Source organism: Hibiscus syriacus, unplaced genomic scaffold (assembly GCF_006381635.1).
Source record: "Hibiscus syriacus cultivar Baekdansim isolate YM2019G1 unplaced genomic scaffold, ASM638163v2 tig00111429_pilon, whole genome shotgun sequence".
Lineage (NCBI taxonomy): Eukaryota > Viridiplantae > Streptophyta > Magnoliopsida > Malvales > Malvaceae > Hibiscus > Hibiscus syriacus.
This window is the reverse complement of record NW_024063089.1, coordinates 46884-74585: the sequence shown is the minus strand read 5'-3', so window position 1 is coordinate 74585 and position 27702 is coordinate 46884. Positions and strand designations below refer to the sequence as shown.

The 27702-nt window shown below is 33.1% G+C and overlaps 1 pseudogene; it reads right to left on the bottom strand.

The window, feature by feature from the left end:
* Nucleotides 1–11189: 11189 nt before the first annotated feature.
* LOC120163223 lies at nucleotides 11190–13063 on the bottom strand (annotated as a pseudogene).
* Nucleotides 13064–27702: the final 14639 nt, after the last annotated feature.

The window sequence follows — 27702 nt, the reverse complement described above, 5'->3', positions numbered from 1 at the left end:
ATTTTCCTTGAATCTACTTATTTATTTCAACAAGAAGCATGAGAACTAGAAAATCATGCGGTTAGTTTTATATCTCTATATGAAGCCTGCAAACTTGAAAGCATGAGGTTAGGATTGTTTTCTTGTAAATAATAAAGCATGGGGGTAGAAAACATGTATGGAGTGGATTGCTTAGGGTAGATACCATGATGGGTAGGATATTTTCTTTCCATTAATTAGTATTAACCATTCCTTTTTATTTTTTTCTGTCTCTTATTATGTATTTACATTTTTGTTTTGCAGTATATTATTAATTTTGTATTCGTATTAATTTGTTTATATTACTTTCTTTTTTCTTGCATTGCATGATCATAACATAATCAGAACGTGTTGATTTGTGAGTGGTCATCATAGTAAAATGTTTTCATATTGAACAAAGGTTATCATAATGAACAAAGGGTTTCATGATCAAGTAAATTACAATACAGCTAGGGAATGACATCTTGAGGAAACTCCGAGAATAGTAGAGAGCTATACACCCAAAGGTCAATAGCAAAATATGAGAAATGAGAGGGCAAATGTCCCAGATAATGGGTAGAATATCTGCTTTGGCCAAAGGAAAAGAGAAAGAGCTAGATGAAGAGGATCATGTAATATCATATGCACAAGGGATTACTTTAGAACAAGTGGATCCTAGTCAATCTGAGAGATTATACACGATCACCATTCATATCAACGAATTATCTTGAAATACCAAAGAAATGGTAACAACTGTAGAAGTTCCCAGAGATGAAAAGAAGTTATGTGATCAGAAATCGTTAATATTTAAAAGTTTTCTCCCAAAGTTAGAGACTCAAGTTCAATCCAAGCCAAGAGGTGGCTCTCATTTTCATTCTATCCCTATATCATATAAGGAGTTGTATGATAAGCTACTAGAAGCCCGAAAGGTGGCTCCGCAGTATGTGAAACCTTGGCAACCTTCGTATCCAAATTGGTATGATATAAATGTTCGTTGTAAATATCATGCCAAAACTCAAGGACATTACATTGAGAATTGTATCACCTGCAAGTATCGAGTCCAACATATTTTGGATTTTTGAATCTTAGAGTTTGAGATAAAAGATCGACCTAGTTTGGTAACTGATTGTCCTGCTAGATTAATACCAAAAGTATTCAAAGGTAAGAGTATCAGTAGAGGCATCCAGGAAAAAGAATGTTTGCTAAAGTATGAAGCTCAAACACGTTGTTTAGATAGAAGCCATGCGTAATAGTTTTCAAATGATCAGTTTAGCTTTTAAAAATGTTGGTATTGGAAATGCCCTAGAATAATGGACAACAAGGGTCATTAAACTGAAAAACGATGCTGAACATTGGAAGAAGAATTGAAGACACGTGAAAGTTGAGCCAAGAAGTTCTCTGATGATTTACAGATTGCAGAAGAAATACGCAATACTGTCATAAATGATTTAGGAAAATGTCAAGCTAAAAACCAGATGTTGAATATAACTATAACCAATGTGGAAGCCTCATATCAACGCTACAAGCATGAGAATATGCTAAACTAAAAGCCACTAAGGCCAAGAACTATACATTGATAAAGATTGCAGCAGATTATGAAGATCTTGTACAAGGACTTCTTGACCATAAGGATTTTTTACCAGGAAAAATGAACAACATTGTCTACAACTCTGAGAATTAACATGTAAGATGTAGACAAAAGACAATGTCATAAAGGAAGTTGCTACCCAAGCAAACAATGTGGCTCATAAAATGGTTGACTTAGCTGGCTTTGCAAGAGAATTAAGCATATTAACAATTCAACGCCTAAGTATGAGTGGAAGTTAAATTGACTTTTGAGATAAATAAGGAGTGAAATTTATCCCTTATATGTAAAGTTTGTTTTATATACCAAAACATTTTGTGTTCAATGAAAGTTGTTTAAGATGGTCACTCTTGAATGACACCTTTTGCATATATGCATTTGTATTACACATTTTGCATTCTCATTTCTGCATTTTTGCATTTGCATTTTTTGCATCTTTACATTCACATTTATACGTTATACATTGCATAGCATATTAACATGCATCAATCATGAAAACGTGAGAGTAATTTTTAAAGGATATTATGACAGAAGTTCTGAAAGTAAATTAAAATCGCCCGGGAAGTATTTCTGGAAAGATAGAAAGCAATGAATGAGATATTAGCACGTGTTGGTAGGATTAAGAGAATTCAGGAGCAACTCGTAAAGACCCAACAAGAGATAATAGAACAAGAAAAATGTTCCAGAATGAATCAAGAAAACAAATGACATATTAACGGAGATGGTGAATGTTGTAATCCATGGAGAAAAGCCACTAGAGGATCATGTTGTAAAAGATTTGAATGGGATTATGAATGTCAGTGATGGAGCCGAAATAACTGTGACAGTGATCAATGACCTATAAAGGAGCAAGATATCTCAAGCGAGTTCAAAAAATCAGAAATGGTCGTAGAAAGACCCACTGGATCAACATTGAATGAAGAAGTAATGAGAGATAAAGGTTCCCCTATAAAAGATAAGCATTACTCAAAGAGGAGGGGCATAGAAGATGATTGAATGTTAATCAAGAAAACTAAGAATGATCAATCTCTCATGATTAGATGTTTTAATCCTTCACAATCATTCAATCAAGATAACCAAGTTCTAATTAGTCTTCATCAGGGGGATTAAATGAGAAGAAAAAAAGTGCAGGCTTTTCAATTTCCTCCCTTCCACTTTTCGTGTGAAAAATTGCATTCAAAAATACTCACAGCCAAATTAATTACATCGCGATATGTCCAACCATAGTGGCCTCCAATGAGAAGTGGACCTATAAGGAGTTTCCTTGGATAAACCAAAATGGAACTCCAGATTGTTCAGCTAAGGTTCCTAGCAACCTTGAGCGAAAGTTCTAGGATTCTTTAGAGCATGCAATTCAAAGGTGTAAGGTAGAAGAGAAAGGGGTTAAGGTTCAATGCTCGGAAATCATTGCCTCAAAAGAGATTAATATAGTTAAATCCTATGAAGAATATAAGGTACAAAAATGGAAAAGAAAATCCAAGCAAAAGGGCTCTCATTGATGTAATCCGAGACTAGCCCATAGGTTTAAAAATAAATTGGCCAGATGCCACCATGAAAATACCTCAAACACCTATATCAGATTTTCTAAGGGCAAGTGGGGCTTTGGGCAGTTTAGAGATCCTGACGAATACTACGCCAATCATAGCTACAATATGCATTCAGAACCAGGACAAACTATCATCACCAATGATAATTATTTTGGATTTAAATTTGGGCCCAACTTCCAACCATGGAAAAAATGATGATAGATCACAAGGAAGTGGGATTTTGCCAAAAAGCTGCTAAGGAAGAAATAGAGATTTGTGCGTCCGAGGAGCCCTGATAAGAGAAATGATCAGAAGTGGGGAGCAAGTGAGGATAAAAACCCTAACCCAATTGGACACCCATCATTCTAATAGGGCATTTTTGTTGAACAAGTGAAGGTCGTGCTCCACTACAGTCGCACTTTATATATGCAACATCTTGTTTGAATTTGTTTTGTGTCCTTTCTCATCCTTTTTGTAAGGATATTTAAATGAACTTATGTTACTTTTTAAGGTCATGAGCAATGAATCAAATTTTTAATATTTAAGTTTTTTAGTACCAAGTGAATTAAATATTCTTTTAACTTTTCAAAAGTTATAGATCTTTGGCAAGTGGTAAAATTAGACCTTTCATGTCCTCCAAAGCCAAAAATACAATTACTCGATTTATCTAAGATTCTAAAGTTATGCCTTTATCTTTTTTCAAGACATCAAATATTATCTTTTTTTCAAGGCATCAAATCCATACTTTTACCTTCTTGGGTAGAGTTGATCTGTTTATAACACTACCTTCCCCATATATATGACTTTAAAGTCACATTTATTTGTCTTTTCGGATATAAAACCATCATTTTCCTTTATACCAGTGAAATCAAAAGACCTCAAAATACAAAACTTTCATTTGTTTGTGAATCTTTCCCCAAGAAGAGATGAGATGGGGCATCATTATTGAGGAAAAGCTCAAGTAATTGAGACATATTCGAGACAAGAAGAAGAAAAAATAAAGATATTGATTTAAATAATTATATCATGCATTAATTACATTATTTTCATGAATATTCATCCCACTGAAGATACCTCTTTTTACAAAGACTTCTGTGTATGAAATTATGAATGACTTTCTTTCATTTATCCCTTTGCAAAAAGAGAAAAATATATCCCTTGTTGTCCCCATTTGAGCTTAAATTGTTTTCTTCGAATTCAACCCTAACCAAGGATCACCCTCCACATTGGGGGGCAAGGTGAAGGATATCTACTCATAGGAGTAAAGATCCTCAATCCAGTTTTGTTACAGGGGTAGGTCTTTGTGAAATAAAGAGGAATAACAAGGAATCGTAAGGTAGATCAAATGCAAAGTGCTCAGAGATCAAATCCAGTCGAGAACAACGAAAGAAGTTTCAAATACAATAAACCAAGAGGAAAAGAAGTTGCTCAAAGAAATTGGAGTCATATACTCATCCAAAAAGAAAAGAGAAAAAAATATAAGAAGAAAAAAAGAAAAAAGATAAAGAAAGAATAAAGAAAACGAATCAAGTATTTCAAGATGAGTGACTCATTGAGCTTCAAGCCACAAGGTTGATCAAGTGCAATCATGTTAAAGATTCATATTCAGAAAGAAGAGCTGGAAATGTTGGATATAAGAAAGTGAAAATGAACTCTAGGGTAAAAACCGAGAAATGAGCAGTCTAGAGGGATCCAAAAAAAAAAGATGAAAGATAAATAACAAGCAAATCCAAGCAAAGCAAGGCAAGATTGAAGGCATCAGAGCGAATTGAACCTTGGTTAAATTACCCTTAAATAATTGTTTGGGCTTATTTATCACTTTCTTTCGTAACTGTGAGCCCTGACCTATATTATGTCTCTGAAAGATCCATTATAATTATACATGGTTTTCTAAGTGAAAGAGACTATCTTCAGATTTCATTCCGCTTCCTATGATTAATTTCTATTTGCAAAAATTGGTTTTCTAAAATCTTTAGTGTATGATAGAAAAAATAATAAAAGAGGGTTTAAGATGTAAAATTTTGAATAACGTCTTGAAGCCAAAGGAGGATTCGAGTTGAAAACCTGAAAATACAGCTCGAGTATTGAATTGTGCAACAACGACATAAGAGACGATCTTAAGCTCTTGATAAAGTACCATACATCCCAAAGATGTTCTTGAGAATCTAGAACCAAGAAGTATCTCTATGAGATGAGCATAACAATCATTTCTTCTAGTTAGTGGATGCTTAAATAGACATATATGATGTAATAAAAGGCCAACCTGAGAGACCTTACCTTTTCAGAGTTAACCTAGACCTTAAATTTATCAGTAATTTTGACACTTGCCAATGGGTCATGATTTTTTTTGAAAGATTAAAAGAGTATTTGACTTGTTTGATATTCATTAAACTCATGTTTATGATTTGATTCAATTGTGAATCTGAATTAAGGAGTAATACTTTACAAAATTCTTTCATTCTTTGATTTTTTTAATAAGAGGAGAAAAGAATTTTTGAACAAGACAATCTTTTGGAGAAAATCTTGATAGATGATGCACATCTATTAGACATAGAGCTTATGTTTAGATTTAGTGTTGAAGCAAGAAATGATGAATGTTGGGGCATTTTGAAGGTCTGTATCAGCAAGAAATAATAAATGTCGGGGTATTTTTGAAGGTCCCTATCATCCAAAAGTATAAATGTTGGGTCATTTTTTTGAAAGCTCATATCATCCAAGAATATAAGATTATTGAATTGAGCAAATATTTATTAAGACACAAGGTTGTGAAGAATGAAAATGGTAAAACATGGATAGTGGAGCTTACTATATATGATTATGTGGTCTGTCATCACATCATACAGTTGCATTATTCTGGTGATTTGGCATGCATCTATATTGGTAAGACAAAGTGTCCCACTTGTATTCCCACTAAGTTTTGGTGTCCTTCTAAAGCCATATAAAAGCTCTGAACACCCTGCAAAGAGCTTCTCTGATTGAAAATCTAGGCATAAACCACAGGAAATTATGAATGTGTTGTCAAATGTTTACGAACCAGTAACTATGGTGTTGAACTAATGTTTGCGATCATGTGGTGTTTCCATTTTTTACCTAAGATGAAGGTTGTCTTCTACAACTCTAGGGTTAAAAGTAAGAAATTGTGAATATTTCTTTCCACGGAAGGGGAGCTGGAATTTTAACAGCAAGAAACTAGTAGAGCCAACTAAGAATGAATGATGGGCTATTGTTAAACCTCTCGGCATGATGTGATACAAATAGCCTTGTTTGAGATTCGATTAGATGTGGAGACATGAAAGGAATTAGGATAGAGCTTCCTTGTGATGTGTTTTAAGAGTCAAATTAGAACAAAAGTTGCTCTCCCATTGATCTTTGCCAAGTTTGGCATAGTCACGGCAAGAAAAAATTGACACAATTCAAGACTTGCAAGGATACACGCTTGTACGAACAAAAGTGAGGATAACTTAATCAAGAAGAGAATGAAGATCGCTTTTGCAACCATCCCTTTCATGAATCAAGAAAACATGCATTTATACATGATTCATGAATTTGTGGCATTGCATCATACATGATAAATTTTGATATTCCTCATGATAATGTATCCAAGATCAGTTTTGAGAAATTTTTGTCTCTTAAGATAATTTCCCTAGAACTTTCAATCATGGCTTTCCTAGAACATGTTTCCTAAAAGACTCAATCTTGTCTCATTAAAAGCTTCAATTTGACTCCATCACGAAAGGAGTCAATCTCTAACTTCCTCGTGATCACGTTAGGAGAGGTAAGACCTGAAGAATCCACAGAAGAAGAATTATTTTGAAGTGAGGCATGTTACCCAACCATTAAGTTGTTGTGAAATTAAGAAAATGATTTATAAAGTTTCTCATTTAATATTTTTTGTACAATGAAATTTTTGAAAAGTAAGAAAACGATCTCTAAAGTTAATTACTTAGTAAGTCCTTCGGGTTATCAGTAAGTCTTTCGAGCATGATGCTTAAATCCTTTGGATCATCTGTCAGTCTTTCAAGTAAGATGATAAGTCCTTCGGGCCATCTATAAAACCTTCAGGCAAGATGTTTTCACGTGATTTTCTAAAAAATGAGAAAGCGATTTCCAAAGTTTCTCATGTAAATCTTTTCTGAAAATGAAATTTTTGAAAAGTAAGAAAGCGATTACCAAAGTTTCTTACCCAGTAAACTATTTCCAAAATTGGTAAGTCCTTCGGGCCATCAGTAAGTCTTTTGAGAATGATGATTAAATCATTCGGGTCATTTGTAAGTCTTTCGAGCAAGATGATAAGTCATTCGGGTCATCCGTAAGACCTTAGGGTAGGATGTTTTCACATGAAAATGAGAAAGTGATTACCAAAGTTTCCCATTTAATCTTGATTAAAAATGGAATTTTTGAAAAGTAAGAAAGTGATTTCCAAAGTTTCTTACCTAGTAAACTATTTCCAAAATTTGTAAGTCTTTCGGGCCATCAGTAAGTCTTTTGAGCATGATAATTAAATCCTTCGGGTCATCTGTAAGTCTTTCGAACAAAATGATAAGTCATTTGGGCCATCCGTAAGACCTTCGGGTAGGATGTTTTCACATGAAAATGAGAAAACGACTACCAGATTTTCTCATTTAATCTTTTATGAAAAATGAAATATTGAAAAGTAAGAAAGCGATTACCAAAGTTTCTTACCCAGTAAATTATTTCCAAAGTTTCTCATTAATGTTTTCACATGAAAATGAGAAAGCGATTACCAAAGTTTCTCATTTAATCTTTTATGAAAATGAAATTTTTGAAAACTAAGAAAGTGATTACTAAAGTTTCTTACCCATTAAATTATTTTCAAAATTTGTAAGTCATTCGGGCCATCAGTAAGTCTTTTGAGCATGATGATTAAATCCTTCGGGTCATCTGTCTGTCTTTTGAGCAAGATGATAAGTCCTTCGGGCCATCCGTAAAACCTTTGGGTAGGATGTTTTCACTCTTTGTTATTATTGACTTCCTCGTGAAGAGAAGTCAACATTTGTTACTTCTCTGTGAAGAGAAGTCAACCTTTATTATTCTTGACTCCTCAGTAGAGTCAATCCTTGTCTTCCTCGTGAAGAGAAGTTAACCTTTATTATTTCTGACTCCTCAGTAGAGTCAATCCTTGACTTCCTCGAGAAGAGAAGTAAACCTTTGTTATTTCTGACTCCCCAATAAAGTCAATCCTTGACTTCCTCGTGAAGAGAATTCAACCTTTTTTATTTTTGACCCCTCAATAGAGTCAATCCTTGACTTCCTCATGTAGAGAAGTCAACCTTTATTATTCCTGACTCCCCAGTAGAGTCAATTCTTGACTTCCTCGTGAAGAGAAGTTAATATTTCAAATTTGGCCTTCCGAAAGAATATTGAAGCAAATCAATCTTGAGTCTGATCTCCCCGAAAGAGTAGTGGAACAAATTCTTCTTATGTCAGGTTTGGTCTTCCTGAAAGAGTAGCGAAGCAAATCAATCTCGAGTCTGATCTCCCCGTAAGAGTAGAGGAGCAGATTCTTCTTATGTCATATTTGGTCTTCCCAAAAGAGTAGCAAAGCAAATCAATATCGAGTCTGATCTCCCTAGAAGAGTAGAGGAGCAGATTTTTCTTATTTCAGATCTGGTCCTCCTGAAGAAGTAGTGAAGCAAATCAATCTCGAGTCTTATATCCCTGAAAGAAGAGTGGAGCAGACCCGTTTTCAAAAGATTTCTCGAGTCTTTTCTCCCTAAAAGAAGATTGGAACAAACCCGTTTTTCAAAGATTTCTCGAATCTTATCTCCACTGAAAGAATAATGGAGCTGACCCATTTTCAAATTTGATCTGACTACCCAAAAAAGAGGAACAGATCAAGTCTGATCTCCCCTGAAAGAAGAGTGGAGAATATTTCCCATCAAAGCATAAAGTCAACTGGACGAAAACTTATTGTCTCTTTGTATTTGCCCTATCCTTGTTGACACAAGAATGAGCAAAGAGGGGCAGCTGTAGACGGTAGTTTTCGTCCTAGTTAAAATATATTATACTATTATTATTATTTAATATTATTACAAGCCCAAATATTAACCAGGGCCCAATACAACAAACCCAACTGGGCCCCAAAATATACAAACTTGACCCAAAATACAAAGTAGATCCAGAATCGGTCTAAGCCCAGGACCCAATCTAACCCAGCAAGCCCAAAAAGCAGCTAGGGTTTCCCATCTAATGATACATTCAGCCGCTGCCTCCAGAAGTTCCACTTATCCATTACCACGCAGCTACCGCCGCATCGGCCAAATCGAAGAAGATCTGGGTGCATTTAATGCACCTAGCCAACTCACCATCTAGAAATCGACGCCGCCCTAGTTACCGCCATAGACCGGTGACTCAGAGGGAACCCATCCCTCTAACCAGTCCAAAAGGCACACCCCATGGCTTTTAAAAGGGCCAAATCTACAAGATGAAGAAAGAAAAAACAGACAGCAATAGAGGACAAAAGAACAGGGGAGAAACAAAACCAAACAAAAGATAGAGAGAGAAACAACAACCAAACTATTCAAAAGCAGCAGAAAAAATATAAAAGAAAGGAAAAGAGAGAGAAGTGAAGGTTACCCTCGTCGAGCCTTAACGCGTCGTCGAACCGCCGTATAATTTAAAAGTAAAAATGTAGATCTAGCCGATTGACTAGTTTTAGGATAATGAAAGGTCGGATTTGAGTTTAGGGACTAAAAAGCTTCGATTTGGGTTCATTTTCCAAATTTCAGCCACCATACACGATGGCCGACAGAGGTCGCCGACGCCAATATACAGCGGGTGGCCTGATAGTCGGTTTCACTCCGATGAAAGCTTTAGAGAGAGGCGAGAGAGAAATAAACTTTTCTCTTTTGGAGAAAGAAGCAAATGAGAAAAACGAAGGACGAGTGATCATTTAGGCCAGTTATGGAGTATAAATACCTTCCCCAAACGATGACTTTTTAGGGGAAGAGTTTCTGGGTATTCAACTTATGGGTAAATCATTCTCGTCGTCCCTGTACTTTGTAATCTTTACGATTAAGTCACTGTAATTGACTTCCATGTATTTTAATTTAGATTTCAAATTTTATTTTATTTATATTTTAGTCATCAACCGTATTCATATATATATTGGGGTAAATATCTGATTTAATCCTTAGATTTTAATAATTTCCATTTTGATCCTGAAATTTATTTATGGTTAAATTACACTTCCAGTACCTAGTTTTTGTGATGTTTCTGTTTGTGACCATTACTTTTGCTTTCTTTATGATTTAATCCTCAAATTTAATATTTTTAGTTCTGAATAATATTATTGGTTTATTTACAATTATAATATCTAATATATTAATTATTTACATTTGTTTCCTTAATCTTTTGTTTGTTTTATAATTTGATCTTTAAATTTATTATATTTATTATTTTAATATTTTATTTTTATATATTTATTGCATTTAAAATTTAAGGTAATACTACTTTGTACGAGGAATCTATAAAAATATTCCCTTAATTGACTAGGGAGATATTTTCAAGAATTATTCGTATAAAATAATCTCTCTTTTATTTTTCTAAAAAAGTATCATAATTTAAATGTTATTCTAATTTTCCAATTTTAATATGAGATGATGTATAATCGTATAAGTACTAATTTTTTGGCGTTGTGGGAGTGTTAACCCTTCCCCATACGTAACCGGCTCACAAACCGATTTTCAAAGAGAATATCTGATCAAACGGAGATCAAATTTTTATCTTTTAAAATTATTTTTCTTAAAATTATTTTAAAAAATATTTGTAAGTATTCGATTTACCTAACTCAAAATATCGATGACGACTCCAAACTCATATATTTGTTTTATTTTAAAACCCAACACGTCCCAATATTAAATTGAATTAACCCTAAAAAAAGCCCTAAAAAGCCGACGGAACCGCTTTGACACAACTATTATAAAAAAATGTTTTAATTATATATTTAGTTTATATTTATAATTTTAAACAGTATTATAATTTCAAATATTTCTTTATTATATAGTTTGTGAAGGAACAGTGTGGTGATTGTATAAAAAGCCTTGATATTTTCCCCCACTATCTACAAGATATTTATGAATCTAAAAGGTGGTTTGTCTAATCTGTGGACCCAAATACTCAATTCTATCCATCTCTGCACCCTCTGGAGCTTCAATTTCTTGCAACCATCCATAACATCTCTCTCTTCTTCACTCACTCTTCTTGTTCTTCCATCTTCATGATCCCAGTAGGGGAAATCTTTGTAAAAGGAGCAATCGCGGCCGTCGTCTTTGGAATACGGAGGTCCCATGACATCGAGCACCGCGCATGGCGTTACGGCCGTGAATTCATGGATGTTGCCTCCGGTTGTCGGATACAACACCGACGTGTCGCACGGCGCCGTGTACGCACTGTTGGCTTTCAACCTTGCCAATCTCACTGAAGAAATGGAAAAACTTGAATCATAATCATATTGATGAAGATCATGAATGAAAGACGGAAATCTTACATTGGGGGGATGGTGTTGTGTCGTTCTTCGTATAGATCGGATCGACCCAATCTTATGATTTTATGTGCATTGTTCCGAGTAAAAGCTTGCTGAAAACAGTCATCCCCGGATGATTATGCAGCGGGATGACCGCCGCCTCTGGTAGAAAGAAAATGCACAACTGCGCAATACAAATCCAAGTATGAATGTTGATGGTTCCTTGTGCAAGCATTGCTACATTAAACTTATAGAATAGACCAACCCAGTTAAGCTACAGGTTTAACTAGGGATGGACTAAGAGGTTAAACGGAGCCATCACTCCCAATAAAATTTAAATTTTAATATAATTTAGATAATTTTTTTATATTTTCTATTCATAATTTAATTTTATCCGTCTAAACTTTTATATTAATTTTCTAAAATTTTATAAATTCGACCCTTAATATAAAATCTAAAATCTATCTTTGATTGAACTATTACACAAGTGTGATACACATAATGACCTCAACAATATTAATTCAGTAATAATAATAAACATATCGCAACTGAAAACACAATCGAAATACATGAAAGATGGCGAAGTTAGGTCTTACCGAGAACTCATCACACTGGTAAATGGTAGTACAGGTGACTCTTGGAGTGCCTTTGACCGCACCCCTTGCCTTGAAGAAGTGCAGATTTTTGCTAAGTCCAACATCTTCTGCCTTCATCTTATCTAAAAAAAATGAAAACAAAAGTTATTACAATTTAATATTTAGGACCCAAAACCAGTACGAGCACATAGAAATAAGAAAACCCTTTGTTTATATATATAATATGAAAAGGCACGTCCGACAACAGAGACGTGGGATCCACAAACACCACCACTTTCGTGCTGTTGCAAAAAGCGAGTCAATTTCCAAATTCCTATATATAAAAATCACCTAATATATAATCAAACCATCTATTTAGTTAACCCATGCATGCATCAACCATCGATTTTCACAGAATTAAACCGATATGAAGGTGAAGTGATTACACTAAATGACAGAAACTGAACTTTCTTTTAAATATTCAAATCTAACGAATTCCTAAACACCACATGATCCATACGTTACCATTAATAAACAATGAAAAAGATTCAGAAAAAGCTGGAAATATCTTCAATAAAACAGTTGAATTTTGGCGATGATAAAATTTTTAAATGAGAGGAGTATAAATAAAATTTTAACTTGGAGACTGTAATCAAAATAATGAGTAACTAATAAATAACTCAGATTTCACGGTAGATATATGCCAACCCTTACTAATACGTGGCTCCGCCACTGCTTATTACTTACCCAGAATAATGCGAAGCTTGTTTACATCAGAAGCAGGAGGAACAGTACCGGGGCCTTTGAAGATTTCTCTGCAGGAAACGAAGAGTTGTTGCAGAACTTCCGGGACCCATGGAAACACAGCCGCTCTTCTCATCTTCTTACACGACGACGATGATCTGTTTTCCTTATCGGAAAACACTATTTTTCGTGCAAAACAAAGGTTGAACCAAGAAACCCGCAGGAATAAGGTTCGTTTGAATCGAGAAGATAAGAAGGAAGAAAAGTGGAAAATATCAATGGCGAAGGATTGTTTAACTGTTGGGGAAGAAAGGTGCAAAGGTGGTATATAAAGGTGGAGAGGGATCAAAACCAGGGGGAAACCACGAATTCTTTTATTTTATAGTTTTGGATATGAATAAAAATTGGGGTAAATTAAGCATTTAGACGTTCAATTGTCATTTGAATTTAGTTTTATTCACTTAACTATATTTTAAAATTATCGCTAATGTTAATTTTTGATTTTATTTCATTCACATATCGTAAAAAATTAACAAAATTATTGAATGTAATATTTTTTATTAATAATATGATATGGTTTTACGATTATATATCAACACCACTATTAATTTTTTAATGATCATGAATAAAATTAAAATATAATATTAATTATTTTTAAAAAATATTAATATGATTAAAATAGAACCAAATTAATAATTGAATGATTAAATATATAATTTATTTTAAAAAATATTTAGAAAAAGTGGAAAAGATTGGGCTTTTTTTCAGTGTATTTTGCAAATTGCAAAGGCAAGTTGTAAGGATGGCAGTATGACCCGAACTTGACGGGGAAATTCGAAATTCGATTAAGTTCGGGTTGGATCGGGTTAAATGATATCGGGTTCGGGTTTGAGGATTTTTTTTGGGGATTTTTTCGGGTCGGGTTTGGGTTCGGGGAAAGGTATCCCCGCCCCGCCCCGCCTCGATTATATATATATATATAATATTTTATATTTTTTATATTAATTATATATAAAATATTTTCGGGTTAGGATTCGAGTTTAGGTATAATATTTCGGGTCGGGTTCGGGGACGGGGTAAAAAAATTCCCGACGGGACGCCCCGATAAAAATCCGTCGGATTGAGTCGGAGATGAAGATTTATTTCGGGTTTAGAGACGGGACGAACAAAATCCACCCCGAACCCGACCCGTGGCCATTCCTAGCAAGTTGAATAGCGCCCCCAAGATTGAGACTTGAAAACTGCCTGTTAACTTGACCGACCCCTGTTTTCCCCTTTTCTTTCTCATACAAAGAGGTTTGGAATTTTCACCACTGGATCAATTGACCAAACTAGCCCTACTTTCTTCACTTGTTGGCTTCCCTTTTTCCAAACATCTTTTCTCGCCAAATATGGGAGAACAAATTTAGATTCTTTGTATTTACATGTTAATTTGGCATTAAAACGACTCAAGTTTTGAAATATTTTGAATATACAATTTCGTATTTAAATAAATCTCTTTATTAAATTAATAAATAATTATAATCTTATCTCTAATTAGATTATGTTAAATTTCCCCTAAACTCAATCTTATCCGACCTCATCTTTTAAAAATATGATATGATCAAAACTTTCCAAAGTAAAATAAAATCGATCTTATTAAATTAAATCTTATCAATATCCATCGAATTCAAGTGAAATATACATCTCTAAGTAAAGTTGAAGTATCGTTCAAAATTTAGAAAAAAATAGATTATTTCAAAGAAGAAACTAATTTTATTCAAAATAAAAAATACCTCAAATTACAATAAAAATTTACGATCATAATTGTAAATTAAGTACATAATTAGGAAATTTTCCTATAATCAGTGAAACAAAGCTAGCAACTTAAAATTACATAAGGATCATACAAGGAAAGATTAAATCTAGCTAAAAAACTCGAACAAAGATAGATACAAACAGATCTAATTGCATCGACAAACGAACCACAAAAGGAGATCAAGCTATTGAAAGACCATCGATAAACACAAATCAGACTCAAGCGATGTGAAAAGCTATCCACGAACGCAAATCGAATATCCAAATCTAATACGAGGGTCCAAAGCAGGGAATATCAACAAGATATCATAATAAACGTCTTGATCAATCGTGACGATGTCAAATCAACTCATAGAAAAAATAGATAAACGAAAAAACTATCAAAGAATCGAAAAATGCCAAAAATCATAAGAAAATGTGTCATAAAAGGCAAATGAAAACGTACAACACAAATAATTAGTTAAAAAAAAAAGAAAATAAAGATATAATATAAAAAAAGATAATAAAAAATATCGGTGATATCAATCAACATTAAAATTGATGGCGCTATCGATTAGTAAAATCAAAATAAATAAATAAATGAGTGTAGACCAATAAGAGAAACTTAATTTTATTTTATTTTTGAGAAAAGACGGTACGTGTTTTCTTAAAAACAAGAACTAATTAGAACTGAAAAAAAAAATTTAGATACAAATATTATATCATCTAAAATATAAAATAAAGCTACGGTTCTAACATTTAAGATATGTATGGGACTCAATTTTTAAGTTTGTGATATATTATATTATACAATTTTTATAATGTTAAGATTCACTTATTTTCTAGTTTTATACTTTTTTAAGACCATTAGATTAGGAGAAATCAAAAGCTGAGATTAACTCTCTTTTTTCAATGAATATATTTTTATTTTCTACTATTAATCTCAACCTTTGATTTTTTATATCCAATATCTTAAAAATATGTAATTTTTTTTAGTTTTACACTATGTAATTATATCTTATCCCATTTTGATATATTTCTATTTTATATAATATAAAATTTAAATATATAATAATACATGACATTATAAATAAATATATATTATGTTGTTTATATTTAAAAGAGAGAAATGTTCCTTTAAAAAATAACATAAAAATATATAAAATTAATAAATATTAAACAAAATTATATTTTACTTTTTTTAAATATGGGTAGACCTAAAATAAACTTGAATTAAATATTTACAAATGAAAATTTTAGAAAAAAACAAACCTATATTTAAAAAAATTTAAATTGAATAAATATGACGTGGGTTAATGTTGTACATAAATCTGATCTAAATCTAGCTTAATACATTAACACTTTTAATTTATATATGATCAGGGACGAAACTGTTAAGGTAATGGGAGGGTCTGTGCCTCTGTGGGCCCCCTCAAACCAGCAATTCTTTTTTTTTTTACATTTAATTTATATATAAATTTAAATATTTATAGAATAATTATGAAATTGTCCTCTGACTTTAGAAACATTATACTTTGCCCCCTTAAGTTGAAATCATTGTTCCGTTCCTAGATATGATTTAAAAAGAATCTATTATTATTTATAAGACAAAAAATATTTAATTTTAGTTTTCGTTTTAATTTTAATATTCTTATAATTTAATTTAAATATTTTTTATTAAATAGTAATCGGTAATGGTTCAGAAATGAATTAATGGAGTATAAATTTTAGAAATTATTAAGAATAACAAGTATTGTTTTCATGCAATAAAAAATAAATCTTGTACTAAAAATGTATAGTTTTAATTATTATTAAATAACTAAGAAAATAAAGATAGAAATAAAAGAGATTTAGCATTAATAAGAAAAATAATAAAATGATTGGGGGTATTTTTGATAATTCGGAAAAAGATTGAGTAGGAAGAAACATCACGTGGCAATCACATGGAGGAGTTGGGAGGCTGTGTGTTGGGTAAGTGATGTTTCCAGCGTGTTCTATTCTCCATTTTATTTTTAGCCTTAGAAGTCGGGAAATGTATCAGGAAAAGTAGGTTAATATACGGTTAATATACGGCGTTATTAAATATATTAAAATATATTTAATAAATTCGGTTTAGCGCTATCGAAAATGTTGAGTAATAATAATGTAGTAGGTCTAAGTCATGAAGAAATATTAAAAACTTTGGCAACCGGCAAACTTAACTTGTTGGTTTGTATCGATCCAAATTAAAAATATATCGATCCATATCAATATAACATGTAAAAATATCGATAAAACCGGTCACGAAAAGACAATACCGTCAAATCTTTACCGGATTATTGAACATGTCGATACTTTAATATAAGGATCGACACTTTGTGAATTTAAAAGCGAAGCAGTTTTAGTGCTTATAAAGTGTCGATACTTTATAAAAATATATCGATCCACAACGATATAACAGATAAAAATATGATAAAATCGGTATCAAAATGATAAAACCGATAAAACACTACCGGATATATTGAAAGTGTCAATACTTTCATAAGTACGTGTAATAAATTATCGATACTTTCAATGAAATAGGTAATTATCCTATCGAAAGTATCAACACCTGACATAAAAGTATCAACACTTTGGTAGTTGTATCGATTAAATATAAATAACACATCCGATAAAAATATAAAGGCCATAGCTAAATATCCTCTGAAAATAGATAGAACGGACGAGTTTTTGAAATCGAAACGTTATTGTTGCTGCATTTTAGAAGGCATTTCTAAAGCGAAATTTGTTTGTTTGTTGTTACAGTCGAATCGAAAAGTAAGTTGTCAAAACCTTAGTTTTTTATTATTACAGTAATCGCAAATAGAGTTTTTTTGTGTTGTTTGGGGTTTTGGAGTAAAGAAGCATTTGGGACTGATTACAGTTAGAAAGTGATATTCAAGGTAAAATATAAATGTTGATACTTTTATTAAACATTATAAGTAGAAAATGATATTATATGTTTTATAAATGTGCCGACACATTTTGTAGTGGCCATTCAAATTCTTTTGAAGAAAATCGTTTTACCACAAGAGTAGTTATCTATAATTGTATATTGAATAAAATGTATGTAACAAGTATTTGATTTGATTTGCGTAAACTGATATATGAAGGAAAAATGGAGTCAATGGGTGGAAAAATTGTTGATGGCGCAGATGACTTTGAAATTGAGATCGAGACTCGAAAGCAACCAAATGGTGGATATATGTACTTCTAGTATGCATCGATGTCTTTTTGTTATTATTGTTGAAATGGTAATTGGATTAAAGTATTTAAGAACTTTAAATTGATTACAAATTTTAAATGTTGACAGAATGGCCGAATGCAAAAGAATGAAGGAAGATGGCACATAGAGCGGTTCGATATGTAAAATGAAATTGACATTGAGTATTATTTAGTGTTAATGCATTGATTAAGAGACATTTATACTTAATATTAGGTGACAAAAGATGTGAGGTCCAAATGGAATTCGATAAGTGATGCTGAAAAGGAACCTTACATCACACAGTCAAGGAATGATAGTAAAGAATACAAAGAACGAATGAAAGCACATGAAAATAAGGTATTCATTAAACTTGTAAATACGTTGATACAAAATATATAAGAACTATAACATTATATATTATTAAAAAATATAGGAAGTATCGACAAGGTGCAGCATTAAAAGGGTGAATTCATTAATTAAACACCTTAAGGAGAAGGGTCAGTTGAATGTGCTGGAGAAATAGGTTTCGGATCGTTGGTAGGAGTAAGGGATCGACCTATTTGGAGGGAATTATGTCGATCCTTGATGGCGCAATTTGATGTCAAACAATGTATTGCTAAGTATGGTGATTTTTCATTTCCTCTCAGGATCCCATGTGCTGCAGCCGTATTGGGGGTAGAAAATGAAGGCAAAAGTGTTCTAGAAGTCTGTAAGAGTAAGGACTGGAAAGCACTTGCCTCCAAATATAGTTTGAAGCATAAGGTGACATATGTTGAAATTGAAGAGGAAATCAAAAGTGGATCTTACGGGGGGATGAGCTGAAGGCCATAGTTATATTGTACCTTGTCGGTATCTTTCTTTGTCCAACGGGTGATACTTCAACGAACAATGACTATATGAAGCTCATTTGCGATGAAGGCTTAAAGGGTGAATTCAATTGGGCTGAATATGTCCATTCGAGATTGATTGAATCAATAATCACCTTTAAAAAGGGCAGCCAGAGATACCTCAAATGGTGCATAGCAATCTTAAAGGTAAATGAGTTGAATAATTTTTTTGTGTTTTTATATAAAATGATAGTATAGTTATTATATAAAATTATAAATTTTATTATAAATGCAGGTTGCACTGTTCAATTTTTTGGTCGGGCTGTGAGGCAGTGCCGGCTTATGAAAGAACCGGAGTGACACGCATATGTGCATGGGGGAAGGAAGAGGTGGTTAGAGTGATGGCGAAGTTGAAGTTAGATAGACTGAGGAAGCAAGAAAGGGTAATAAATGTAATTAAATAATATTAAGAATATAATCAATGTCTTAATATTGTAATTGAATTTTGAAGGTTATTGGCAATGAGGTAGAGGAGGCAGTGGAGGCAGAGGAGAAGAAAAGAAAGATGGTTGTATTGGGGGATGACGGTGAGGAAAAATAGAGTAACTTCGACATTTTTATGTCTGAATTGGCTGATATAAAAAAAGTCCAATTTGATATCATGCAAAGACAATCAAGAGTCGAAGAGAAACTTGAGAGAGTCGAAGAGAAACTTGAGAGAGTCGAAGATACACTTGAGAGGCATAAGGGGGAAGTGGAAGGAAAAATATATGGAGTGGTGAAAGAAGTAGAGGTGTTGAGGGGTGAAGTGGTGAAAGAAGTTGAGGTGTTAAGGGGTGATCTTAAGATGGTGATGGGTGAAAAATTTGATGGAGTGGTGAAGGAGGTTGTGGAATTGAGGAGTGAACTTACGGGGGTGAAGGGGGTGGTTGATTAATACTTGGATGAAAGAGATCAGTTGAAGGGTGAAATAAAAGAAATGGAGAGCTATGTAGAGCAAAAATACGAGGAACTGAAAAAATATGAAGAAGAAAAGAGGGAGGATGAAGAAGAAAAGATGGAAGAAATGAGGAGGAAGGAAGTCGATGTCATTTATACACCGGAGAGTGTTATAGCAGCAGATTTGGATTCGGAATGTCATGCACCCAAAAGAAGAAGCATAAGGTAAGTTGAATAAAAGAAAACTTAATTTGATCTTTATCATGTTGTTGTGACAAAAATTTGTATGCAAAATTGTAGGTTGAAAAAGCGGATATTCCAAGCGGAATTGATGACATCGAATCTGCAATTTGTGATTATTTATGGAATAGTGAGTTAGAATCGGGGTAAGTGAAATATATTGCTTTGTGAGTGATATTTAAATATTTCATGATAACATATTAATCCTAATGATTCGTACAGATATTCTGTAATCTCAATGGGAAATCAATTCGCTAGTGTATACGACGTTGCAACGTTGAAGCCTACGGAATGGGTTGGCGATGTAGTAAGCAGAAAGTAGAAAATGTTAAAACTTATTGAATATGTTCTGAATGTGTAATTAATTTTGTTAGGTTATTGATTTTCTCGCCTGGACAGTATGCTACGATTCTCAAATGTCACTCCGGAGGATTGGCTACCTTTCATACCTCTTAGCGGTGAGTTAAATTAATAAATGTTGAAAAGTAGTGCTATAGACGGTAAATTAATAATGTTTGTTGCGTAATTGCAGCAACAGGCGTTGTATGCCAACAACAAAGAAAGTGTTGAGAGTATTGCTACCTTTTGGGGTCCCATATTGGATAACTATGTGAAATTCACCGACTGTGAGAAGGTAAGACACCATACCAATTGTAAATGATGTTTTCGGGTATAGAATGTTGAATTTTGTCAAATTGGGTGTGAAATTTGTTGCAGATCATGATCACAATAAACTACCATAATTCACATTGGTATCTATTGGTGTTGGATATGGTAGATCGTGTTGCAACAATATATGATAGTATGTTTACATCTGAAGCAGCTAAACAGAGAGTGAAGGATGCTAAGAGATTGGTATGTATGTATGTATGTATGAAAGGACATTATGTAAATTATAATGCATAATTTTTTTGGATCATAACTTCTTTTTTTAATGCATATTAAAATATTATATTTTTATAATAAGAAACGAATTTGGGTTGAATACTGTGGATCTCTAGGAAAGTTCCCCTTGAAAAATTTCAAATTTGTGGAGCATAAGAAGAATAAGCAATTGAATGAGTATGAGATGTTATCATAAATAGAAAGCTTAATTTATGCAGGATTCATAATTGACATGTGTGGTTTTCAAATTTTGTAACATATATGATTGCGGCATGTATGTGATGATGTGGATGGAATCGATCGATTCTACAGGGGCAACTGGTGATTTTGTAAGTGGAATTAAATATTCGTTTGTGGTAAAATTGTTAAAAGTTGTAGATTGGATGTTGTGGTTTACAATACTTAACGTTCTAACAATTTGAATATAGGTTCTTGGAGAGTGGGATCGATCGCGAATATTAAACGATCTCGTAAGCCACAATCAAAATCAACGAAGACAGGAGATAACAAAAGCTGCAATGAGACACAAGAATAACAAAAGGATGCAATGATGTAAATGTAGGGTTAATTTTGTATAAGATTTATAATTTTGTATAAGATTTATAATTTTGTATGTGAATATAATTATGTATGAGATGAGAAAAGTTAGCAGTAGGTTGTTGTACATTTTCTTATACACATTAAGAGTCATGTTGATACGTACGATATATGGAGATTGTTGTAAAAGGTAAATTTACAATGTAGTTGGTAAAAATAGACTTTTTACTGAAAAATTAATAAACACTGATTTGTTTCCAACATTTTGTCCAGTATGATTCCCAAACGTTAAGTTTCCAAAAAATAAGTCAGCATATGTGTAATGTAATAGGTAAAATTTATCGATCCTAGAAACATATGCATCCATAAGTATAATGTAATAGGTAAATTTTCAATGTAACCGGTATAAATATACCGGTTTTATGAGAAAATAGGTCTACAACATGTATCGACACTATTTTAATTTTTTGGCGATACTTTTGGTCCAGAATGAATGCCAAAAAGGGTGCAACCATAAAGTATCGATACATTTATAAAAGTATCGATCCCAGAAACATATGCATCCATAAGTATAATGTAATAGGTAAATTTTTAATGTAACCGGTATAAATATACCGGTTTTATGAGAGAATATGTCTACAACATGTATCGGCACTTTTTTGATTTTGTGTCGATACTTTTGGTCCAGAATGAATGCCAAAAAGGGTGCAACCATAAAGTGTCGATACATTTATAAAAAGTATCATCCCAGAAACATATGCATCCATAAGTATAATGTAATAGGTAAATTTTCAATGTAACCAGTATAAATATACCGGTTTTATTAGAGAATAGGTCTACAACATGTATCGATACTTTTTTGATTTTGTGTCGAATTTAAATATCGCGTGTTTTCCCCCCTTCATTATTTATTCGATACAAACTCTAAATCGATAAACCCTAAACCTAAAGGCTTCTGAACTCTTTCTCTCCGATGAATATTAGCGTTATCATAACAGTGACGATCAGATATTCAGGTAAATTTATCGATATTTTATGAGTTTAATTGATTTGTATATTGGAGTTTTTTTCTTGAATGTGTTTGTGTTCCATTGTAATAGCATCCACACCCAAAATGGCTCCAAAACGTCAGCTTCAGAAGCGCGGTCTTTCTCAAAGCTCTTCTCAACCCAGTTCTTCTTAACCACAACCTCCTTCTCAAACAAACAATTCTTCTAAGGAAATCAGGTCCTTCGAAACTCTGAACTTTATATCTGATATGGAGAAACAAAGATGGCAGACGAGTTTTAAAGTAAAGAAGATTCGTCCCGAACGTGTCATTGACCTAGGTTTCTTGTTTGATGATAAATATGCATTTAGTTTTAAATCCATATTTAAATCTTGGGGTTGGCTTGAATTCCTTGGTGTAAAACCAAAATATTACCCCAACCTAGTTAGAGTCTTCTACAACAATGCTTCCTTACAGCACGAGCCTAATAAGACTAATATAATATGAATTAATACCCATGTCATGGTGAATGAAATATATATATCTCCGGAAACTATTACGGAGGGTCTAGGTGTCGAGAATAAAGGGGATTCAAATGAAAATAATTTAGATACTACAATTCAACGGGTTGCTAGAAATAGCCTAATTCACCTAGATGTAGAGTCGAGAGTGTTTCACAAAATGCTCACATGGTATATCCGGCCTAGTGGGGGAAAACATTCAACGCTTCGAGACAGCGATTATTGGTGGATAGCAAAGTATAAATCCAAATCCAAAATGGCTCCAAACATTGCTAAACTGATATTTAATACAATTGTATATATGGTCACAAAGGGAACAACAATTTCAACTTCACTACTATATGGATGTGTCATCACCAATCTGTTGAAGAAGAAAGAAGTTGATTTTTTGCATGACGCCCCTGTTCGATTAACCAGCAAGATTGACATGTTATTTATTAAAAAAGCGGGATATGATTTTGTTGAAAAACTCGGTTGGAAGCGTGTCAAGGAGGTCGAATTAGATCAAGAGAGGGAGGAAATGGACCCCATTGGTCATGAAGACGAGCAATCAATTGGAGACACAATGATGTAAGAAGCTCCAGTTGGAGAGGATGTCACAATTAAGACCGTGATGGAATACATGTTCAATTTTTGGGAGCATATTGATTCCCTTGTGAGTGAAATGTGAGCCGATATTTCATCATTGCGTGATGAAGTCTCCATGTTGCGTGACGAATTATGTCAACGACATCAAACGAGTTAGATAATTCATTATTTATGTTTTTAAACATTTATACGTTCTGAAATGTATTTTATTTTCTTTTAACAGATGTGGACAACCAAGCGGTCAATGAAGATGAAGATGATGATGATGAAGATGACGACGATGATGATGATCCAAACAAGTATATCGTGTCTGCAACGCCGCCTTCAAGAAAACTTTTAATTTTTTATCTCAAAATGTGTCCTTGCCTACATCCCAAGACTGCCTGCAGGTTTTAATTCTATTCTTTTGTATTCATTATTTTAACATATAACCGTAAAACTTTAATCTCATTTTCTTCATGTTGCAGATGTTGTCCTCAGAACATGATTATTTGAATTTATGCAATTTTGTGTAGACAATTTTGTTGTTGCCATTTGGTCTTCCAAGATGAGGTTAGAACTGTTGAGCAATTGAATTACTGTAGCCAAAATCGTTAATATACAATTGAATGTTAACATTCAAACTTTATTACAATCTCAGGCATAACGTCGACCGTGTACTTGAGAAACTACCTTTATTTTCTGAGCATTTTCTATTCTTTTGGGTATGCTGACTTTTCTTTGTCTATGATTCCTACATATTTATGTTCGACTGTTTGTGAACAAGATCAAGCAAAATGCAAAACATACGATAATGTTACCTACTGTAAAGATCTCAATGATGTTTGGAACGTGTGTCCTGATTTTAACGACCTAAATACACTTTTGGTCGATGATTCAGCGGAAAAAATGATTTATAATCTGGTAAGTTGCATTTATCCAATATGTTTTTCCAGTTAAACAGGTGTTCATACATTGATTATTTTAACAATTTATGTGTTTATATAGAAATACAATTACATATGTCCACATACCTTTGACACTACTTCCCATTCGAACGACAGTGCTCTAGGTATGACACAAATTTATTCATGCTTATGTGAATTTAGTTTATTGTTAGTAAAATTGCACCTCATTAGTTTGATAATTGAAATTATTTATGTATGTCCTCAGAAAAAGGCGGAAACATACGAGAGTATTTGGAAAATTTGTTGAAGGCGCCTAATGTTCCGAACTTCGTTAGAAATAACCCTTTTTCATCGGATTAATTTCGTTGTCTGTACATTATTTGAACATTGTTGTGTATGTATCTTTTGGTTTGATTATATTGTGTGTATATTTTCATTAATTATTCCATATTTGCTTCTCTGTATACAGATACATTTGAGGATTCTTGAAATATCAATACTAGTTATTAATGTATTTTACATCTGCGTGCAAATGTATCGAAACACATTATTAAAGAAATGTTTTCTATGATCTCCACAAGAAAGTTTTCAGAAATATCGGTATATTTATAATCGTTTTCTATAATGTATCCAAACTTAAAGTTTCCCATAAATTGTCGATCCATATATAAAAAGTAACGACTCAAAAAAATTGAAACCCATAATTATAATGTAATGGGTAATTTTTCAATGTAACCGGTATAAATATACCACTTTTATGAAAAATATGTCTACAACATTTATCGACACTTATTAGTATTGTGTCGATACTTTTTGTCCAGAATGGATGCCAAAAAGGGTTAACCTACAAAGTGTCGATACATTTTCATAGAGTGTCGATCCAAAAGGGTTACACGCATAAAGTGTCGATACATTTATTAAAAGTATCGATCCCAAAAACATCGAAACTCATAATTATAATGTAATAGGTAATTTTGTAATATAACCGGTATACATATACCGATTTTATGAGAGAATATGTCTATAATATGTATCGACACTTCTTAATATTGTGTCGATAATTTATGTCCAGAATGGATACCAAAAAGGGTGAACGCATAAAGTGTAGATACATTTTAAAAAAGTGTCGAAGCCAAAAAGCATCGAAACCCATAATTATAATGTAATAGGTAAATTTACAATGTAATCGGTATAAATATACCGGTTTTATGAGAGAATAGGTCTATAACATGTAGCGACACTTGTTAAATTTGTGCCGATACTTTTTTCCGAATGGATGCCAAAAAGGATGAACGCACAAAGTGTCGATACATTTATTAAAAGTGTCGATACCGAAAACATCGAAACCCATAATTATAATGTAATAGGTAATTTTGTAATATAACCGGTATAAATATACCGGTTTTATGAGAGAATAGGTTTACAACATGTATCGGCACTTTGTAAATAAACCCCAGGTTTTATTGGTTATATTGTCAACATGATTAACCTGGATAATCCCAGTTACAGAACTGATTCCGGTCATGATTACAGGAGACTATACTTTACAGATTGTTTGGCATTTATGTGATGATGCATATGAAATATTAAACGGTCTCGTAATCCACAATAAAAATAGACTAAGAGAGTAAATTTTATAAATATAGAGGGTTAATGTTGAAAACATTTTGATATTTCGATATAACAAATTAAGTTAAATGAATTTTAAGATTTTCCAAAATGATTTTCTAAAGTATGTTCGATAAATTTATTCGAATATAAAAACATTACTCCAAATATTTCAAAAATCATTTTTAATCCTTACTTAAGTGTAAAATTAAGTTTTAATCTTAAAACAATTTCAAAATAATCTTTCAAAGTATTTCGAACCATTTCAAACCCAAAATTTCCAGATTGCTCAGAGGGAACCGATTCCCTCCCATAGGGGGTACCGATTCCCCCCTGAATGGTTTGACTCCGAGATTTCCAGAATGCTCGGAGGGAACCGATTCCCCCATAGGGGGTACCGATTCCCCCCTGTTCAACGGTCGAAATATTTGAATTTTACACTTAGGGAACCGATTCCCTATAAGGAGGAATCGATTCCCCCCACGCTCCAAGCTGTTTTATTAATTATTTTCACACTAAAACGGTTATATTATCTTCATTAATTATCCCCAACTTTCAGAAGTGATTCAATGTGTATTTAAACAAGTTCTGAAGCCCTTGATCAGCAAGAAATCATAGAGAAACAAGAGAGAAAGCATCAAACACAAAGTTTGTGCAATTCAAGCCAATTTTCATTCAATATTCATTTTGCTTTCAAAGAACACTTATTGTGCTCATTTGTAATTTTCTTTGAGTGTTCTTTTCTTGTTCTAGAATTGTGCAAACATCTTACCTTGTGAGGTTTTCTTGTAAGTTTGCAAATTTGTAATCTTCTCTTTGGGAAAAAGAGTGTTCTCAAGAGTTGGGGTATACTCTTGAGGGAATTGTAAGGTTATCTCTTTGGCCTCAAAAGAAAGAACAAATTAGTGAATTTGTTGGAAAATCCTTAGTGTGGATAGCTAAGGTAGTGGACGTAGACTTTATTTGAGAAAGTCGAACCACTGTAAATCGCTGTGCAATTACTTTCAATTTTCTGCAAAAGCTTCCACAAAAATTTTAATTGCCAATTCACCCCCCTCTTGGCCGATTCCGTCAATCGATTAACTCAATAATTGGTATCAGAGCCTAACTCATTTGAAGGTTTTATCTCTTCTTGAGTCGATTCGGGAAGAGTTATATCGATTATTAAAGTCATCAATGGCCTCCGCTTCAAACTTCGACTCCGGTCTCGATTCGATGCCCGTCAACAAGCCTCTTTTCTTCAATGGAGCTAACTATGCCTATTGAAAGAATAGAATGATGTACTTCATTCAAGCAAGTGAAATGGGAGCATGGAATGCTGTAGAAGAAGGATACATCAAACCTCTCACTCATCCAAGGTTGTGGAGTGAAGGAGAGACAAGAATGTTCCAGCTCAACTCCAAAGCCATCCATATTATTTTTTGTGCTCTTGGACCAGATGAATACGGAAGAGTTTCATCGTGTACAACCGCCAAAGAAATATGGGACAAACTTCAAGTCACACATGAAGGTACAGATGAGGTAAAGAAATCAAAAATTAGTATTCTAACGCATAGCTATGGAAATTTCAGGATGAAACCAAATGAAGACATCAAAGCTATGACGGATAGATTTTCAACGATTGTCAATGGTCTCAAATCATATGGAGAGATCATCTCAAATGAAAAGCTTGTGAGGAAGTTAGTCTACTCCCTCCCAAAATCATGGCAATCAAAGAAGACGCAATCATCGAGTCTAAGGACCTATCGTCCTTACTCTTGAAGAACTTATC